Source organism: Onthophagus taurus, chromosome 7 (assembly GCF_036711975.1).
Source record: "Onthophagus taurus isolate NC chromosome 7, IU_Otau_3.0, whole genome shotgun sequence".
NCBI lineage: Eukaryota > Metazoa > Arthropoda > Insecta > Coleoptera > Scarabaeidae > Onthophagus > Onthophagus taurus.
The window spans coordinates 13759059-13775804 of record NC_091972.1 but is presented as its reverse complement, the minus strand read 5'-3'; the positions used below and the strand labels follow the sequence as shown (position 1 = coordinate 13775804).

Below are 16746 nucleotides of genomic sequence, written 5' to 3'. Positions count from 1 at the left end.
TTTTTGTTAAAATCACTGGTATTAAACCTATCTTGTTACCTAGGTACGAAGGTCCGTTCAGAGAGTACAGAGTTATAAAGAGATATTCAAAATTTTTCGTTATAATGAACGGAAAGAATGAATTAAATGTAAATCTCGATTTGCTGAAACCAGTTTTCTTTTTCAATAATGAGAATCCTTCTTTAATACTGACTTTATACAGAAACAAAAAAAATCTGTACATTTTAGTGAGTCAGTTCACTAGTTTTTATTAAATTTTTAATTTATTATTTATATTTCATAGGTTAATAAAAAGAATTTGATCGTTTCATTGAAAGAAGTTAGATGTGTTGAAAAATTAACAGCTGAGCGTGGTGGCATGATCACTATGGGTTTGGCTGTCAGTGCTAGTGGGAACTCGATGCCAACTTTCTTCTTGTTTACCAAAGTTAGAATGCCTCAAGGTATCATGGATGATGCTACTCAAGCCATTGACGAAGCAGAACGGTGTAGTGCTAAGATCGATAAGTTACTTTACATGCAAACATTGTAATACTGATAACGACTATAATTCTGATACTGCATAAGTACACTGTGTTAATTAGTTATCGTACCCGACGTCATCATTGTAAGTATGCAACCAATATCACAATATTCGTATTGCAATACGCAAATCGTGTTATTGGTTGCATACTTGCAATGATGACGTCAAGTGCTATAATTAATTAACACACTGTATATTTTGTTTATGTATATAAGAAAAAACATATACATTAAAGAATGTTTAATAATATTTGCTATTCTTTAGCTTTTTATTGCTTTTTCCACCTTTTTCGAAAATTTTCGAAAAAATTTGACTATTTTGCAAGATATAAATTTCTCTCTGCCAAATAAAAAATCTTAGATCTCGTACCATAAAAAGTTATCTAGTGATATAAACTAACTATTGATATATTAAGCTTGTCCTTAGGCGGTATACTAAAGGTGACATTACCCTACAGACGTTATGCGTACAGAGGAATTAGAAGAAAAGAGCTAAATACATTAAAGATAACTTCGTTTTAAGTTTCGATTTCCACCGGGGTGTGTTATTTGGATTTGCTGCCCGAATTAAGATTGCCTAAATATACAACACATAGTAATATGAAAATTAAAAGAGAAACCGCAAGTGTAATAAAGCTATATTTTAATCAAATTTATACTTTTAAATTCACAACAAAAATAATTCACCTCTCTCGCCACATCATTTCTTCTCTACTAAATTACGCACTGGAATAACTCAACCTTGACTCTTTGTAACTTGTGTGGTACAAATTTCTTTGAGGCAACCTTGGGTTGCTACGATTAGGCCATACCCAAATTGGACCCTTTGCCCCACCTTAGACGTGGTCACGTTGAAAAGCGATTGTAATATCGTAACCCTCGAGGACTCATCGCTCTGTTTCGTGGGAGTTGCAAATCTCTTTAATAGCAGCCGCAGTCGCATTGTTTTTGGTACTAATCCAAACCGTTGAATTAATCAGGGTGGACCTGTTTCTTAGCTCATCCGGTCCCTACACCCAAATCTCTTGGTTTTTTTATTTCTGGGGACGTACAAAAGGTGTGGTATACAAAACCCCCATTTCAAAACTAAAGATGTCTTAATCGAATGAGTGATTAAGTTTAAAAAATTTATGATTAAATATTTGAGTTCTAACTGTATTTTTGATTTTGTTTAAACTTATCGACAGATACTTTGAATTGTGCATCTAAACGTAGCAAACTAGTTTTTGCAGTATAATGATGTACGATCATATCCATGTAGCAGGGAAATGATGAAGGAAATTGCAGTTAATTTTAAATGTGTTGATTAGACAGATTTTTTAAAGATAGTACATCAAGTTTAATAAGTCATGTAGAGTATGTAGACGGTATTTGTGAGGATTCAGAAATGGTTTATAGTGTAAAGTAAACAATAAATAATATTACAACAAAATATTTAATAATAAATAATATTTGTGCCTTATTTACAGTAAACTAATTGTTTATTTTATTGGAAAATAAATGGAGATTTGAGATAAGTTCTGTTTACAATAAACAATTAAAATTTCAATTTTAACGAACAATACATGTAAAACTAGGTTTATTTTTATTTAAGTGTCATGCAATAGAAAAACCTATAAGAAAATGTATTTAAACAAATCAATAATAAACTACAGTTACATATTTATTGAATACAGAATCCTTTTTTCTACATATTTGTAATAAGTAAAAGAATTTGTTTTCTTACAACACATGTTTTGAATTTTAAAAAGAATTTGAACTTCAAAAACACTCTTGATGTAGTCCAACAAGAGGCGGCACAGAAAAGAGGTTATTTTCTGCCACATCAAGGCGAATGTAAATTAGTTTTCATCTTTCTCTATGGAAGCCATTGAAGTTCGAAATTTCGCTCGTCGCCGCTTATGTCTACAGCTCTGGTACCCTCAATTTGAAGGACACCTCCTTGCGTTTGTCACGAGATACGCATCTGAGAGGTTCCCCGTCTTTCTATACATATACACACTCATCTTTTACAAAGCCTCCCGTAATAACCAACAACGGGTTCTCCGGCGTTCGTACTCTTTTTACACTTGTTTGAAGGAACGCGGGCTGACATAAAGGCCCGGCTCCGGTAAACAAGCCCGTATGCCAGATGTTTAGGTAAGGAACGACGGTCGAGATGCTATTACGGAACAGAACACGATCTTATTTATTATGCCCGCAAAGATTGGTAACCGAATACCTCGAGGGCCGCGGTCCCGACCCTCTGACTTTCTTCCTGACCGTCCGTCCGCATTGACTGGCACCGACCGTTTCACTTGTAATTATGTCGTTAAAATCATTTGTGGACCTGTCGGTTCGATCTGTTTACACATTTCCTCAGACACTTGCCCCAATTAGGCAACAACGGCGGCCTTCGGGCTTTCTGGGAATATTTATGGGCACTGGCCGCTGGTGTTTTCCTATTAAGTGCTGTTATCGAACCAGGATATGTTGACCTCGGGTTATGAGGTGTCAGTATTTGATCATGCCAACACATTATTTGTCACGTTTAAACACAAAGAGTTCTAATATTTATTCAAATAAAAATCTAAAAATGGCTTCAAATAATGTTATTAATCTCATCTAAAATATTATTATTAAAGGATGGCGTGGAAAAAAGAAATGTTAATGAAAACGATTATATTAAAAAACGAACGCGGAACACGACCACACCATGAATATTCAAGCTATAAAGCTTGTAATTTTGTTAGCGTTTTCCAGTAATTATCCGAGCTATTACAGTAAATTTTTTACCCCAGAGAGCAATTAGGACATTACCGTTGGTAGCATCTCCCCAAATTGGATACACTTTCATTTTTAACTCAGCCCTTCACACGTCCCGCGCTTCGTAGCCTACCGAACGTAATTTCCTTTAGTACCTTCCTGGGCAACCTTTTCGCTTGCAAATAACGAGGCAGATATGATCTCGTTTCACTCGAAACAGTAAAAACCAGACGTATCACACTCAATTAAATTTATAAACAAATGTCAGCACCGCCCTACTACGGGAAATGTTAGCCCGCTAATAACGCCCTTGTTACCCAGGAGTGCCGACGTAGCATTTGCATGGAACGTGTAACAAGGTGGCCTTAAGGCTTCATTTCAACAAGTCCCGTGTGACAAATCCTCCAATTTCGCTGCACTGCGCCGTAAAATGCTGAATATTACCGGGATGCAATGTTTTATGGATGTCGTTTTGTTATTTTGCGATATGCACTACGCGCAGGAGACAACATACCGACGAAGGGCTGCTAAATTATGCATTCCCGTTGTAGAACAGGACCTCGTAAGAGATTTTACGACAATATTTTTATATACTGCAAATATTAGTAAAAAAAATCACGTTATTTTACGCGAACACGCGGGAGATTAAATCTTGAACTAACAACCGTTATAGTAACAAGTTCGCAACGTGAGACGACTCGGCGTCGTGGAACTGGATCCTTGAACTTTATACTTTTCATTGGCCATTGCACCCATTAGCTTGGCCTGCACTATTTCGAGCTGCGTCCGTATGTAAAGTACAGAGCGTTACGGTCGTCCTTCTATTCGTATGCCCAAATACGAACGCCTCGGTGGCCATAAAAGACGACGTGAAACTCATTAGTTGCTTGTGTGTTCTTACGTCCAATTTAATTACGTATCGACTCTCTCATCGAAGGACAACTTGGTGCGTTTTGCAGTTCCGGGAAAAATGCGTTTAATGACAACATTAACATTGCGCTTTTAATAGCTACAATTAATTAACAGTATTGTTAATGACAAAATTTTATTTACTTTTATATTAATAAGTACTTTCTATAGGGACAATGCTGAAATTTAAATCGAAAGTTAATTTATAACGTAACAACACTTGTAACCCGATGCCGTGCACCAGAGAGGCTCAGCAACAGATGTTCAGTTTTAATAGATGCCGACTCGGAACAATTAGCGCCCGTGTGTCGGTTTTGGGGGGTGGTGCGGGAAAGTCAGTTCGCGCCCGGGCCGTTCATTAATTTTAGTTTCATGAAATTGCCGTGTTCGAAAGGCATTTAATTTAGTGAGGGAGAGCAGCCTACCGCCGGCACCTAACGCCCCTTGGTGAGGTGGTCGTGCAACCTGTGGCGCCCCCGGTGCCTGAAATAAATTTTGCTCGGTCAATTAAGAGACACGAAACTAGTACTACGAATTTTTCCACACCCTTTACTCTTATTATTCTTACTAACTCCAACTAACTTTATATATTTCTTATAAATTTAATAATATTACTTTTAAACTGGTCTTTAATTCAAAAATTAATTAATCTTACTAGTTTCGGCTATGTGCCATCTTCAGAGACTGTGAAAACATTGTGAAAGTGATTAAGATAACCAATTTATTGTATAAATATGTAATAAAATTAAACTTAATAACTGCAAAAAACATACACACACATGCATTAAGAAAGAACAAATCAATCAATGAGATAGATGAGCTTATGAAAGCTCATCCATCTCATTGACAAGATTTCCCATTCTAGGTTGAACGGAAGAAAGCGCACAATGTAGATCACTAGCAATATTAAGTTTATTTCTATATTTCAATTTTATTGCTACAAGTCTGAAAAGCGCCCTTCGCACAAATAAGTGCTGGGATGAAGTAAATACAATTGCGGCGCTTGCTTTGCTATGCTGGGATAAACTTTGAAATATTTTACCCAAAATAGTGACTTATCCATCTCTTCAAAATTATATTTGGCAGCAGAATCATTTTTAATTTCCAAAACTTGCTCTTGTAGTGTTGAAGTAACGCATGAATTTATCGCTGAGGTACCGCAAATGGTTCTGATATTTTATTCTTCATATTATCAGTGTCCTCAGAAACCTCCTAAAAACGCGCTTCTTTTACGATTAATTCATAATTTAGAAAAATTGCATGCTAAAATTTTGTGATTCCAGAGTTGCATATTTTCAATGTACATCGTGATGGCATCGAACATAATTTATCATCGAGAATAAATTATGTTCGATTGCAGTTTCAAGATTAGTGAATTCAAGAAATCGAAAATATTTGATAGATAAGAGAATACTGCTAGGACAGTTGGTTTTCTGAATTTAACAATGAATAACGATTACATTGGGATTTTTTTCTTTGACCGTCTGTACGAATCTTAAGCGAAAGCCAAGCATTGGGGGGCGCATCTGTGCATATGCTTATCAACTTTTGCCATGACAGTTCATGTCTGTCAAAGAATTCAGAAATAGCTATCATTATATCAACTCCTCTTGAAGTTATCAAACAAAAACTTGTAATTGACAAGAATGTGCAACATCCGTAGTCTTGTCCAACTGCATTGCGAAAAACTACGATTCTTTCAGGGCCTCCACTACCTCAATATTCATGTTTGCGGCCATATCATCGATGCGACGTTTCACATTATTGTCGGAAAGCGGTATTTGTCAACATTTTTGTTTACTTTCTGGTCCAAGAAGAATATCAGCGGTATATTAAGTGGCTTATTACAAATACTGGTAAAATAGATTTTGAATTATAATTCTTTTCATATTAAAACTATTTTATATTATATTATCGTGATAAAAGTTATAAGCATTACTTAATATTTTTCAATTAAAATTTCACAATTAACAATTGATTTAGATATACACGAGCGCTCCAGTAATATTCATAGCGAGCACAATGGGCCTATTAATTAATACTAACGTACTATAATTTAATTCACCCACAAAAGCGATTCAATTCTAATGGGTGTTACACCGATTCAACCCGATTTTATCGTAGCTTCGATCAGAGAGGGCTTATTCTACGTCCATCAACGTTTAATAAGCCTCTTGGTGCCCGAGAGAGCTTTTTATGCCCGTAACGGATTACCGTCGTCCGCTATTTTTTTCCACCTTTTTCAGTACCCAACTAGTAGAGAGCTCTTTGTGGCAATCGATAGGCATCGCCCGATTACACACGTCCCGGTAGATGAATACCGCACAATCGACTGGCACAATGTGTGTCTATTTAATTGCGTCCAAACTGTCGATTATAAGTCTTGATATAACTCTCTCTCTATATTTCGAACGGCCCGCTACTTTTAAGAATGATCCTCTCTTAAAGGTTACCGTCTGCGCTGACGTTTCCGCATTATAACGCTTTCTTCTGGTTTATGTTTTCGGTCGAGTTTCGCAGATGGCTGAGACGTTTGACGTCTGCATATCGTCTTTGTTTCTAGCGCGTTTTAATTCTTTTTTATGTCGATTTTTTAAGTCGAATGGTGACCTCGATTCTCTGCGTGCTAATGGCGTTTTTGAAAAGATTAAGAACTAGCCCGAGCTGCATTTGATGGCCACATTTTGGTGTAAGCGATACTCGCTCAGAACAGATGTCCTGAATTGAGTTTCCCAACATTTCAATTCTATTACTCAATAATTGTTTCGCAACAAGGCACTTTATTTAATGTGAATCGTTCAACATCATAAATCTTTCTTGTACTGTTGAAGAGGCGACGTAAACTAATATTTCGGATACCTAAATGCACACATTCGCCGCTTTCCAGCAAAACTCGCAGCACTCTTTGAGCTTTTTCGTTCGCCGACGCATTCGGGATTTCGTCTGGGCACAATACGTCACTCGGCGCCGTTCTCTGCAAATGTGACACATTACCATCTGGGCGTTAGTTTCCGTGATGCATTGCCCGTCTCGCGAGAAATTCGCAACGATAAACTGCAGAATGCGGCCCAGTTGCTAACCTTTTGACACTAAGTGACAGTATTCAAATGCCGGTCGTAAATCTACGGCCGCAAATGCATCGGCCGCTGCTGCCACCGCGCTGCGCCGCCGGGTCAGCTACCGGAGCAGTTCGCTACACCTCTAATTTACAGTTTCGGAATTAACTCGGGCCAAATTGGGTTCGGCCCGACGTTGAGAATGATGAATGCACGTTGCGGGGCGCCGGCGACGCTGCCTCTCATCCAACTGGCTTAAAAACGTTATTACGTCCTCGGTATAAATGTCGTGTCACAGTTGCACGAGATTAAGTCGAGTAATTAATTAACGAAAATATATTGTGGTTCTGCCCGTGAATTTGTAGCAGTGAATACGGATTTTATCCTGCCAATAATCAATGGTTTTCAATTAAATTTTAAACCAAACACCCACTATATTTAACAATCTATAGAAAGTGTTCAGAAATACTGCAAAAGCTTCGAATAGTAGTGTTTTGCACATCACATTGAATAAAATAACTTTACTCTTCAAGATGGGTTGTTGGTTTTAAGGCAGTTTGAATCAGACTCAATCACAGTGTTATCATGTTTGCAGCAGCAATATTCCATTTCTGTCTACTGAAAATTCCCTTTTAGCCACCAAAATTCTCTTCAAGAGGCCACTGCACCGAAATTTTGTTGTTAGCAACTAGGAAAAAAAGTTACTTCCAAAAAAATAGCTGTTAAGTGAAATGTAGTGTATTCTTATAGGTATATTTTATGTATTCTTATATTTTATAGGTGCGAAATGTCTGTGACCAATAGAAATTCCCTTTTTTACGTAAAGATTCCCTTTTTCCCTTCAGGTGGTAAAAACTCCCTAAAAAGGGATAATTCCTTCGAGGTGACAACACTGCTCAATCACTTAGATTTAGTTAACTGTTGCGAAGTGGTTAAACTTCATTTAAAACAGGTTGGGTTGGGCAGTATTAGATCCATTGCAAAATTTTGAGCAACAATGACGCATTGCCAAGACTATGCGTCATTGTTACAGCGTTGTAAAACACACAGCTTAATATGTTTGCTCTAAAATTCATAGAAGTTAATTTTTGTTATGTATAGAAACACTCTCCTCTACAACTTCTTGCCTTTATTTTCCAAATTTGGCCTTCCGATCACCGTTAACAGTAACCTGGCTCGCCAATTACTTTGTGACCTTGAGTCCATCTTCAAGTCTATTCCTTGTCATTCCGACTTCCAATAGAGTCAGAACTACTAAAGTACTGTCTTGTTTATTGTAATGTTTGAGAAGTATGGTTTAGGTTTCATGACAAAACAAAATTTGCGACAAATTTTTTCAGCCAACCGATCCACAAGTACTTTCCCGTTCAAAAACTACATTTCCCTTTGCAACTCCTGTATGAACCGACCAACATAAATATATATAATATATTTTTCTGAGTTTCCAATGAAGAAATAACGTATTTTTTGGCAATACTACTATATCTGGCTAATATGTTGTTCCTAGATGGAGAATGTGGAAGGAGCTAGGAACCGAATCTTGCAATATGGCAGTAGTGAATTCTAAGAGAAGAAATAAATTAAACACTGTGCAGATAATAATAACCTTCCTCCGCGCGACAAATTTGCAAAAGTATTACATTGATGCAAATGCTTAAATCAAAATTTTTGAAATACTTAGAATTCCAAGAAATTATTGAGCTGAGTATTGATGAAAGTATGGTTCCATGCTTTGATAAGCATGGGGCAAAACAATTTTTAAAAGGAAAGCTGATACGATACGGTTACAAGATGTGATACCTCTGCAAACCTTTTTAGTATTTGATGCAATTTGAACCATACCAAGGAAAAAAACCGTACCAGCGGCTTCAACGGATAAAGAAGAAAATGCAACAACCATAAAAAAAGTAAGAAAACCAACTATAAAGGAACCAGCATTAGGTGTAGGGAAGTCTGGTGTACTTGGACTGCTAAAAGTCCTACCAAAAAAGAGTAGTTTTAAAATTTATGGCGACAAATTTTTTTCTTCGCTATACGGGAACTATTAAATACAATAGAATTGAAAAGTGTCCCATAATGCCTTCAAAAGCACTAAAAAAGAAGGCCAGAGGATAATAGAATAGTTCTGATGGTCAGTACTTATAATTCTACATTTCCAGAATATAGACTGGAAATCAAAACAGAAAAAAGGATGTCAGTTGCGGTGTACACAGGATGGATGAGAACATAGACAACTATAGGATTTCCATTAGATCGAAGGTGGGAAATTTTTGCGTTTTGTGTCGATATTTTAGTGTACAACGGATGGCAAATATATAGAAAAGAACTTGGGCAAACAGTATTTTCTTAAAAATAATGCTAGGAACGTCGTCCTCATCTCCATCATAATCTTCTTTTTTCTCCTCCATTTCGTGTTGAGTACCTCTACTTTTGATGCTCTCGTTTCTTCTGGTACCATATGTTTTCTCGAAAGTGGATTTACTTCACAAACGTAGAAATCAGCAGATATTTGTAAATACGTCTTCGACATGTGAAATTAGCCATCATTTCGTGTCAAAATCTTCATTTCGTGTTTTCAGGACAGTTGTCAGTATCCTGAAAATCTTTCGCCTCGTATTCCTTCTGAATTTTTTTGCTTCCTGTCTAATCCCATAGTTTGTTTCCAGTGTGTTCTGATTTCGAAAGTAATATCTTGAACTAAGAAGAACTCGTCATCTCATTAGTACTCACTGATCTTCTGGCTTCCGCTGTATTAACCCACGTCTCCGCAGTATATGTCATTATTGGTCTGACGCAGGCCTTGTATATCATTACTTTGGACTCGGTAGATATGCTTCGAAAGTAGTTGTATCATCAGATAGTTATTCTTAGTGGTCCCCCTATAATTTACTTATTGACTTGTTTTCTCATGCTGTTCTTGAGTTCTTCATAAGACAATATGCTTACACTCTAGTTTAGAGAACGTCTAAAAATTTTATCTGAATGGTCGAGCAATTAATTAATATGTCCTGAAATCTCTCAGAAAATGAAGTCTTTGTCAAACGAAACATAGCACAGCTATTATTACAGCTATAATAAATAAGATAATAATCAAAAATTCGTATTATTCGGTCGTATTATTACATCAAATACATATAATATATGGTTATAACCCAAAAGTCTTACTATTAACTTTGATATCTCATTATATAAATCAAGGACACGAAAAGGGTCAAATGTCACAATTTTTATATCTTTTATAAGAATTAACAAAAAAATATTCATGGGATTTGCTTCGATTGCCAGAAGCGTATTTCATTAAAAGTAAACCCGTCGAACGGTATAAGAACAAGAATAGTGTAAAAAATAGTAATAGCTTGGTGTCCCTCCCACTGGAAGAAGTGTATAAAGGAGTTTCGGAGAGGGAATCAGAGGCCATCGGGTATGGTACAACGTAACCTTGATTGGGTTGGTTCTGTTCTCCATCGCTGCGGAAACACACCTTTGCTCTCTCGCACACAGGTGCGGCCAAAAACCATGTAATTCAAATTGCACCTAATTATATGATAGATACCCATTAAGTTATTTTCACCAATGATAAATTACAAACTTGAACGCGCGGTTTGGATGAAGCTGCATGCGCAAACCGTGGAAAATTTAACGATTTCTAGAGATTTATTGACGGGAGAAGATTAGAGGTGTGGAGTAATGGAGGTGTTTGCTTAATTAGGTTAAGATTAATGTTCTATCTGATGTTCACTCTTTAATATAAACACTATCACGTTAGTCCGCCTATAATATCTTTTTTTGCAGAAAACTTTAAAAACAAAAACATCGTTATGTTCTGGTACACTATAAAATAATTATATGACGTTAAAGGGATGGTTGGACGTCATGTGGAGATCGCAACGATTGAGGGAGTTGTAGCTGTCCACGGGGGGTTTCACAGACCTATCATTATCATAGTGGGCGACCTCACAACTACGAACATAGCGACTCGAAGGAAACTGGTCAGTGGTTGACTTGGTCGACAGTACAAACGTAAAGGGCGACAACTCGTTCCCGGCTTCGCCCTAATTGGAATATTTTACGTCCCCGGATCGAAATTGTCGAGTCGACGCCTTTTGACAGCATCTTCTATTTGGAACACTTGCGTTTTATGCGTTTCTTTAGAAATTCGGCGTTTTGTTCGAGCGGTTTATGTCCTTTCTTTCAATAGGGACTACGAACACCTGGGCGCCATAAAAATCATACAATGTTTTGGCATTCAACGTGTCTTAAACCTCTGCGGTGTACGTTTCATCTCGCGGTCTTTCCCATACCAAGAGATTACCATAAATATTACTTTGTTATAGACTTTTTGGTTATAATTTACAAACTGAATAATTCCATACAAGAATTCGACAGATTATAAAAAATAATAATAACATTGTTGTACTGATGTTGGATGGATGTAGTACATAGAACCGTATAAGACGGTGTTGTCTCCAAAAATAATCCGACGCACAGACTTAATCCGATCTTGGGCTTGGCCAAGAGCAACAACGTCTCGAGGATCCAGAACCGGTCTACTTTCGATCTTGAAAACGTGCTGACACTGACGATGTGCAGATTAGATTATAGAGAAACTCCTAAATTATGCAACGATCGTCGTTGTGCAAGCAGAGGCGCCCGTAACGGCTGGTGTTGAAATGATTTGTGATACGATTTCTTTGCCGTTTCTTAGCCCCTTCGTTGCAGACGTGTACGAACTGGACCCCAGGTAGCTCCGGCAATTTGTAAGATTCTTATCCTGTTAAAGGTAATAATAGGTATAATGAAAGTTATTTTCAAATTATTATGTTAGACGTCCGCGGAGAGATTCTTGTCTGGTTAATGGAAGACGGTGAGGTATTTTATATTCTATCAACTTCCTGAATATAAAGTGTATAAGGATTTTATTTTTATAAATAAATTTATTAACTTTAAATAAATTAAAGTTCGTTTTAGCTAATATTCTGTGCCCGTCTATACTTCAGCTATAATTCGTAAGACTGATGGTAATAGTCGAACATTTTCAATAGGATAAATCATTTTAAATATCTTGAAAGACTGCGGCTGGTCGGTGACTCTGTGATGAAGTGCCCGCGTTATTAGCTGCCCTACAATGGGCAATAAACTTTCGTTGTGCCGTAAGTTGTAAGTATAGTAAAGTCGCACGAGTTCGTAACCAGTTTTGGTTGACCTTGGAATAACTCTTCGACGGGTGAAGTAATTTCCTCTGGCGGCACTACCAAAATGTCAATCTGCAATATGGGTGCGTAATTACTTGGCTATTCAATTAAATTAATTGAAATTGCAGTCGGTCACGTAGCGGTAATTAAAATTGCCGAGAGATTGTCGAATTAAAACTACATAGCTTTTACTTGTAATTCATTTGTAATCTACGTTGTCCTCGACGTTTTTCTATACTTCCTCTATGGTGAAGAATATTTATAAATAAATTTAATTATTTAATAATCAATTTGATAATTAATTAGACTCAATTAATTAATAATGGTAGGTAATATAACTGTCTTTTTTCTTGTTTTAAAATTTTGGGTTGAGTTACACAATATCGTAAAGTTAAAGTTACACTAAATCATCTACTAATCACTAAATATTTACTATACTAATATTCCTGTTAGATGCTTTAGGTATGCAAACATCCGTGTGTGTCCATCACCCAGCACGTGATTAATGCATATGGGAAGTAATAAAACATTGAAACGCAAGCTGTAAATCCACCGCTATAATTTACTTATAATTGTTTCATGTTTCTACGTACACAAAACTTGCGACAATTAATATCTATTTGTTTATAGTTGTAAATAAATATTAATATCTATTAAGAATTCATTCGCACAGAAACATTCATTTTCCGTACAATTTTCTAGACGATAACCTGACGCGATAACGCGCGGGTACCCGGTTAATTACGGGAGTTCTATTTCTGTCGAGTTGCGGTCTAGTTTTATAAAGCAATTCCGGGCAGAACTAAAGCAATCATAAAGTTTGCTCATTTGTGCAATAAATACCGCCGTCAGTGTCGATAATTATCACGCCAATGGTTTCGCAGCCGCGACAACGGCTACCAACGTCGGAATGGCCGCCGCAATATTTCATGCATAACATGGCAATAAGGTCTAGGTAAGTGCTTTGCAGTCGAGTTTACGTTGCTCAACGGTGATTTGGAGTGAAATTTCTGCTTGAACCGCATTAAGAGCGGGTTAATCAAATATACCTACAAAACTCATTGAAAACGAGTTTGGTGTAGCCGTTTGAAAACGTCTTGGTGAGGTGACGTATTTTCCCAAAACGGAAAAAATCACATCACAATGGACGATTAGCGTAACAAACGGATACAAAGGCTTAAGTGGCCATTAAGAGGTTTTACTGTTCGCCCCGGTAACAAATATTACGAAATAGCTATAGCCGAAGAAGAATAGAAGGAATTCGGGGCCGAGCAATTAACGGATTCCTCTCGACTTTGTCTCGGAATTCTAAGTACTGCCAGCATTTCCGCGGCCATTTAACTGTCGCGTTACTCAAGACTACAGATTTGCATAAGATTTATGGTGAATAATTTTGTAATGCTACTGAACGCGCTATAAGATTCCGGCCATAATACAAGTTTTCCAACAATAATATATTTACATACTTAATTTTTATATTCACGCCATCAATGGTTAGTGTACAGATAAAATCGTGTTTCATTTATGGTACCTTATGTAAAAATGAAAACATAAATAACCACATGTTTACCTACAATACCTGCTATTAAATCATAAAAACAGCTTTTTTTATTTACCGACTATAAACTGTGCATTCTTCCAAAGAAATATTGTAACAAGATTAGTAAGAAATATTTATCGCTTTTATGTTGTGGTTTAATTATGAAACTTTTTTATGTGGTTTATTACAAAGTTGTAGTATCTATTCCTTTATAGATAATATATTTTACGGCGAAACTGATAATGAAAGGTCATTTCGCGGAATATGTTACAGGTGATTACATGAGATTTGAAATAAGCATAAGAAAACAAAATAACCACATTTTGAAATATATTAACGCATAGGAAGAGAAACAGCGGATTACGTACTCGTTGAAACCAATTTTACAAAGTTTTGTGGGTGAAAGGTTGTAATCTACCCACTGAAAAGCTTTATTAAAATGGGTGTAATCAGAAAGAATCAATGTTTGTCATCCAGAGATGTTAATTAATCGTTTCGAAACTCAACATTACACGTATTCACGTCTGATTTGCTATGTTTTCATATACAGCAACTAAAAGTTTCTTAACCCCATTGTCTACTATCATACGCGCGTACCAAGGCACATTTACCTTGGTTGTTGTGGTCGATCCGAGATTTCATCCGTTCTTCCTTTGGAAAGGGGCAGACGTATCGTAGTCTTCTGTCGGCAGACCTTTCCAAAGAAAACCAACAAGAAGAACGGATGAAATCTCGGATCGACTACAACAACAGACCGATAGTTCTCCATCCGTAAAGAACTACGCATTACCTTGGTTGTATGCACATCATTTATTTGAATGACTCCAATAATTTTGATGTTGTACTTGCAATATTGGTGTATTCGATTCGTATATTGTATCAAATATAATACAAATACATAATAAAAGGTATGGTTTCAATGGAAACGTATCATCAAAGAAGTAACACCCATCAGGAATAAGTTTATTTTCAAAAGCATCCCAAATAGTACAATTTTGAAAAATATCGCTGGAAGATTCTGATCTCTTGCTGCTCACGTTAACATATGAAAGCAGTTGTTGATATTAACAACTTTTAATCATTGTAGTTAAAGCAGTCACTTTAATAACGAATACAAGCAAGAATCATAATATGTTGGCCGTCAATAGTTCCACACCAATCTCGAAAATTCCACTAATTTTTAAAAACCAGCATGTTTTTTCACTGTTTTTATGAAGTTGTTACGTGAAAATAGACACTTATTTATTATTTACAGGGCTTGCCAGTAGAAGATGAGGCTTATGAAGAAGGAATTGTATCATCTCCAGCAACTCCAGTACAATCGCAGCTGACTCCATCAACTTTAAAAGCGAGGCAAAATGCTGCAGTATCAAATAGTCTGCCAAAATCGGATATCTTCTAAAAGACCTAAGTCAGTCACTGAAACAACTATGCACTGTTCAAATGAGACTGATTTTTGCAACAATTAATTTATGACACAAAATGAAGTTCAAGCCATTTTAACAAAATACGGGTACTCATCATACACATCATTAAGTTTATCATACATATTACCATGGGCAATCAAACCCATTTCATGCAAATTCTATTCAGTCCATGAATTCAATTCCTTCAATTTTTCAATAATAGCTGCGCTCGAACCACTATCAAGCTTGGAATATTTCTTGAACTAATATAATGTTTACGAAAGCAATACTTATTTATAATAATACTACAAAATGTTTATAATAAAGTGATTACAAAGCAGTCTTTTTTCAACTATTCCTATGTTAACTAATAGAAGTATTTGAAAACGTTACCTAAATGTCTTGGACACTGAACAAATGCAGCAGACTTCTACAATTATTTTCTGCAGCTAAAAAACTAACATATAGTTTTACTTATGCTGTTATTGCATCTAGCATTTGCATATTACATTTTTGAATTTTTAAAGTAACCATCTTAAGCAGCACTTCAAACAACATTTTCTTGAATACGACTACGGTGGTTATAGTACTTTTAAATCACATTTTTAAATCCCTTACAAATTATAAAAATTGTACTATAATTATGACACTTGATCCGTATCATTACAATTTTCGATGTCGGTAATTGTGGGTTGCTCGGAGTATAACTTCTTTTCCTTGTGCAGCGAAAGAGTATTTCTTTTTGGTCGCGTTTTGGTGCCATCCACAAGTCGTTCGTCTTGTTTATCTCCCTGAGTCATTATTTATTTTAATGTCCGTTTGTTTGTTGAGTGACAAGCGGCGACGCCCTAAAAACCTGGGACCGTCCTCGGACAAACTGCCTTTAATGATACACGGTCATTCTGTGAGCTCGGCTCGCAACGGGGTACTTTTCGGACCATTAATTTTGCAGACACTATTAATGTAGGTAATATTTTAATTAATACCTACTAGAAAAGTAATTATAAGTTCGGAGGACGTTTATGAATTTCGAAAAATATTACATATCAATTTTATTTCTTAGTTTATTACAAATTAACTATGTAACTGTAAAGTTCCTAAAGTTGTTTTTCAACAGCAGACTGACATAGCGTGGGCGACAGACTACGGTCGAAAAATCAGATAAAGATCACCGGCTCTTCCTAATGACATTTTAATTAACACGTGTATTTCGAGGCCCGGTACACACTATTACACATGCTAACTGGCCGTAATTATCGGCAATACGGAAAATTAGGTTTCTTTTTTTGGTCCCGGAATCATCCGTCTGAATATTTTAGTTACAACAAACGATTTCACCGGAATTTAAACGACCACATTCTGCGTTACGCCACGAA

At 36.3% G+C, this 16746-nt stretch overlaps 1 long non-coding RNA gene across 1 annotated transcript in view; it reads left to right on the top strand.

Moving 5' to 3' along the window:
- LOC139430678 (uncharacterized) overlaps positions 1-15710 on the top strand; it is a 34020-nt gene extending 18310 nt beyond the window's left edge. The window contains exon 2 of the long non-coding RNA XR_011641064.1: positions 15220-15710. This is a non-coding gene — a long non-coding RNA (uncharacterized lncRNA). The remainder of the gene's footprint in view (positions 1-15219) is intronic.
- Positions 15711-16746: the final 1036 nt, after the last annotated feature.